This window comes from Oreochromis niloticus, linkage group LG15 (assembly GCF_001858045.2).
Source record: "Oreochromis niloticus isolate F11D_XX linkage group LG15, O_niloticus_UMD_NMBU, whole genome shotgun sequence".
Classification (NCBI taxonomy): domain Eukaryota; kingdom Metazoa; phylum Chordata; class Actinopteri; order Cichliformes; family Cichlidae; genus Oreochromis; species Oreochromis niloticus.
Genome location: NC_031980.2, coordinates 17,670,592 through 17,675,681, shown reverse-complemented (window position 1 = coordinate 17,675,681; position 5,090 = coordinate 17,670,592). Strand labels below are relative to the sequence as shown.

General features: G+C 41.8%; 2 non-coding genes across 2 annotated transcripts; both read right to left on the bottom strand.

Annotated features, from left to right (window-relative positions):
* Positions 1-941: 941 nt before the first annotated feature.
* On the bottom strand, positions 942-1,014 carry trnaa-cgc (transfer RNA alanine (anticodon CGC)). The gene has a single exon. It is a non-coding gene; the product is annotated as a tRNA-Ala (tRNA).
* Positions 1,015-1,301: 287 nt separating this feature from the next.
* Positions 1,302-1,374, bottom strand: trnaa-cgc (transfer RNA alanine (anticodon CGC)). The gene has a single exon. It is a non-coding gene; the product is annotated as a tRNA-Ala (tRNA).
* Positions 1,375-5,090: the final 3,716 nt, after the last annotated feature.

Genomic DNA, 5,090 nt, shown 5'->3' with positions numbered 1-5,090 from the left:
AAATCACTACCCTTTTAGCTTGTTCGTGGCCAAAAGTGTCCACCAACAGATTAGGTCTGTAATTTTTATTATTTTTATGGCCACCCCTTATTTACGTTTACAAAATACTATAAAATTAATATATCTTTAAAAAAAATTCCACTTTCATTGACTTGATTTTTTTAAATTGGCATTAGTGCTGATCATGAAAATCAAAAGATCATGAAAATCAAAATTTTAACGCTTTAAATACCGGATAGATCACATAATCCTAGGAACTCATAAATGGAAAAAAAAAAAAAAAATCATACAATCGTAGCTATTTGTATTTGCTGATGATTCGCTTTTAAAGTCCGACCTGTCTCACACATTTTAAAACTATTTATCGGTGTCTGATGATGTCACTCACTGCCTGGGCAATCATAATCAAGCAGTTCATTTTAATTTGTAGATTCAAGCGGCTCGTGATATTTTTGGCCACCAGATGCCACCAAAGACGATTGTGTTAAAAAGCTTTGAGTAATGAACCCTTTTTCTATACAAGCTTCAGTGTTTCAGAAAACTTAATTTGGCCATCACTAGTAACCAACTACCACATACACATAAAACTTAGAGTGTATTCAAAGTAAATAAAGTTTATTTATTTATTATACAAACTTTAAACATAAACATTTTCTGTTGATAAAAAACTAATGTTAGAGCACTTGTTTCACATGCACAGGCAGTTAAAAAGAAAAAAAGGTGGCAGGCAGTAAATCTAGTTTAAGTCGTGACCATTTCACTCCTCCATTGTTTAGGGTGATAAATGCCAATGTAGGGAGTATAAGCACAGTGCTGAGTCTAGACATATGGGGGGCATTGCATGTGGACCTTGAACTGGGACTGCTCCTCCTTCCAGTGTTACTTTACATAAGCAGGAGAAAGGAAATGTTTGTGTGTTGATGCTTAAAGGTAAAGCCATTTGGAGGATGCGGGCATCGATCCCGCTACCTCTCGCATGCGAAGCAAGCGCTCTACCATTTGAGCTAATCCCCCTGTGTCATCTGCTGCAGCGAGATCACAATGCAATGACGTGTGCCACTGAAACAATATCAAGATGCATTAGTTATTATTTGTCAGACTATATCAATCACCCATTGATGATGGCTAAAGATTAAATTGCTTTTTTCTGTTAAGGATATATTCCTGAGTCTTGTGACGTACTGATGAAAGCCCAGTAACAGTAAAGTCTGGTAGGGGTAGCTAGTCACAGGGATTTAAGGGATTTGTTCACTCGGCAAATTAAATGTTTTCATGATGAGGTTTAAAGTGAAACACCCGTTTGGAGGATGCGGGCGTCGATCCCGCTACCTCTCGCATGCGAAGCAAGCGCTCTACCATTTGAGCTAATCCCCCTCTGGTTGCCATTGAGACGTCACATGATCTGATTGATTGATTGATTGATTGATTGATTGATTGATAGATTGATTGATTGATTGATTGATTGATTGATTGATAGATTGATAGATTGATAGATTGATAGATAGATAGATAGATAGATAGATAATACTTTATTCATCCCGAGGGAAATGAGGAACGACGACAACGACAACATGAGGAAAGACGAGGAGAAAAAATAACTCCCCCCAGACTGAGCTCCAACAGGGAGATCAGTTTGAGAACAGAAAAAACACCTCATCACATAGCACATGAATCATCACATCTCACAACACAGAAGACATAAGCTTCGAAGGTGTTTGGAGGGGGTGGGGGTGAGTGCAGGTCTGAGTCAGTGTACATGCGTATGTGTACGTGTGAGTGTGTTCAGTGTTCAACCGAGAGAAAGTGTCCCTTCACCCGGTTAGGCAAAAGTCAGCAGTCTTCGGTCGACACGGGTGGCCTTGAAGAGGAGGGAGAAAGTCACAACACAGTCTTGTTATCTAAGGGAGAATTGTTATTCTCGTCAGCTTTTGCCTTGAGCATCCAGCTGGCGCCAGGGGGGTCGCATGAAATGAAGATGGTAGTTGTTTTGGTTACTGCGAACAAACTGCTTCCAATTTTACAGTTGGTCTAATGTCCGTCACTGGTCACAGGTCTCTCGTTGGAGAGCTGTGAGCCTCTCCACGATGTTATCCATCCATACTGAGATGTTATCCAGTTTGCTCATAGAGCACGAGTGTTCACAACAGCCGTGAGCCTCTCGGAGATGTTGTCAGATGTTGTCAGTCGGTCTCAGTACTCACAGCAGCCGCAAGCTTCTCCAAGATGTCATCCGTGCTGCATCTGATGAGCCCATTCTGAGAAGCCACAGCTTGCTCCATCATTCCAATCAACATAGCAGGCAGCCTTGTGGGGATTTGAACAGTGGTGGTGTTCTGTGGTGTTTCAGAGCTGCACATATGCAGTCCTGAGTACAGACACACCAGGGCTTTGCTTATGAACCTAGAACTGGGATTGCTCCTCTTTCCAAAAGTAGCTTAATGACATTTCGGTTCTAGTAGGTGTACCTGGTCACATGAACTTTTCAAATAATGTAAAGGCCATTGATTTACGCAGTAAATCTAGTGTAGGATTAGCCTTTAGGTGCGTTCACACCGAGCGCGATACACGCGACCAGAGCTTCAGGTTTACATGTAAAGTCAATGGAGGAGCGCGATGAAGTGCGACTGGGAGTTGCGCAAATCTTCAGAAGCAGATTTGTGTCACGAAAACACTTTTCTGCCTGATTCGCGCAACCAAATAGCGTGACTGACATGTTTGAAGCGCGAAGTAAAATACGCACTGCAGTTTGTGTGGTGCATTTTGTGCATTCGTGCTTATCGCGTCTACCGATGGAGTTGGAAAAATCTGAACTCCAACGTCACGTGGCGCCACGACAACCAATCAGGAGCCTGGTGACGTGACGCTCTGACCTAGTTCAAAGGGGCAGGTCCAGCCAAAGCCATTCATTCTAGCAATCAGTAGTTTTCTGATGAGGCAGCAGGCTCTCCAGGGCAGAAACAATGTTCTTATTTTTCTCCTCCTTCTCCCCTGAATCATTCCTGCCCGTGGCCATCTCCCTGTACAACTCCTCCATCTAATACACTGTAAACATTGCAATAGTTACACCCTTTTTACACACGGTCTTTTCTACTCTGGAATATTCTCGTCAATTTTCTTGATATTTATTCATAATCACCTCTGTTAATCCTTGATATTTATAATTGAGTGGTGTGCATTTATTATTGCCAATCAGTGCCTATGCCATTCCCAATATGCGCTGGCATGACGTCGGGGCAGCATGAGTACGAGCAAATGTTTTGGTTTTGTTGGGGTTTTTTTGCCGATGACGCTCTGGGCAACCTCCCGTGTTTGCAAAGTGAAATCCTTCTCATCACCTACCCAAACAATCAGACATTGTTTTTTTTACCCCACAAAAATACTGTACATGTTCAAGCATACAATGGTAGCCCAACATCACAGAACTCTCAAACGACATTAAACAGTGGCTGTCAACTGAGCGGACAATCATAATGAAGAGTGAATTCGAAGTAAATAATGTTTATTTATTTATTATACAGACTGGAAAAATAAGCATTTTCTGTTGACAAAAGACTCAAATGGTAGAGCACTTTTGAGCTAATCCAGGGGTCGGCAACCCGCGGCTCCGGAGCCGCATGCGGCTCTTTAGTCCTTATAGTGCGGCTCCGCGTGGTTTGGGAAAATAAATTAGAAGTATTTCGCTGAAGTGTATTTTATTTATGTTAGTTCTTTTAAACTTGTAGTTCTAAATTGGAAGATTATTGTGATATTGAAATATAAATATAAAATTATATTCTATTATTTTTTCCTTGCTCAAAATAAGAGTCACACTCGCGGAAGCTGGTATTCCCGCCGAAACACCGTGCATTTATCGAGACTTTCAACCCCAGGTAGGCCAATTATGGATCTTCGGACCCACATTATGTCAGCAGCTCCACCGTGAACTATGTTAAAGACAAACACTGCTCACGCCTCACAGACGACAGATGACAGCTTACAGTCCTGCGTAAACTGACTTCGCACAGCACCAATTAGCAGACGCTGTGAGCAGAGGTTCAGGATCAGAAGTCCCATTGTAAACACATCACGGCAGACCCGACGATGTTTGCATGAACGCGCTTTTCAGCATCTCTTTATTGACCACTTTTCACACACGGTTGCTGCACGCATACAGCCGGCTGTAGCTTCGCAGCTCACAGCCCGACACACACCACCAACAACAACAGCAGAGAGAGCACAGACTTTAAGGCGGCGAGGCGTGATTGCGGGTGCCGCTCAGGTGCGTCCGCCTCCCCTGCAGCGGCGCTGCAGACCACGCCTCCCTTATATAAAGCCCAAAGGCGATATAAGGGAGGCGGCTCACAACAGTTTTTGTTTGCTACATGGATCATTTTAGTTCAGCTGGGTGTCTTTGCTTTTGTTATATTTCTTTAAGAGTTCAAAATGTGTTGATTACATAAATAAAATGTAATTTTCTCTGTAGCACTTCATGGATTTCATAAGCAGCACACCTTAGTTGTTCACACAAAGGTAGAAAACAATATATACAGTGTTATCTTCATTTTAGATGTCAAAAAGTATTTGCGGCTCCCAGTGTTTTCTTTTGCGTGGAAACCGGGTCCAAGTGGCTCTTTGGGTGTAAAAGGTTGCAGACCCCTGAGCTAATCCATTTGAGCAAATCCCCCTCTGATTGCAAGTTACACATGTCACTGCTAAAGAAGCAGTTGCCATCTTTCTGATATTATTTTAGGATGAGCAGGGATGTTTTTCCAGTTTTTGTGACATTAAAGAGAGAAGACCTGTTAGAAAGTCTTTTCAGAGTGATTGGATCAGTCTTTTCAATATGCAAAATCAAACTTTTCTGAATTGTTGTTTAGAGATGCTAATTCCCCACTTTTAGAAGCTCAGACTCCTCCCAACCAAGATGTAACTCTTTTCATTTAGTCTTTATTGTGGCCCATGAAACAGTCGGTACCAACAGCATTTAAGGGCTAGTGCAAATTGACATCAATGTAATGTGCTATGGCTATGTTTAAAAAAAAATGAGAATTTAAAGCAAGAATATTGACTTAAAAAAATCATTATGAAGACATATTTATTATGAAGACTTT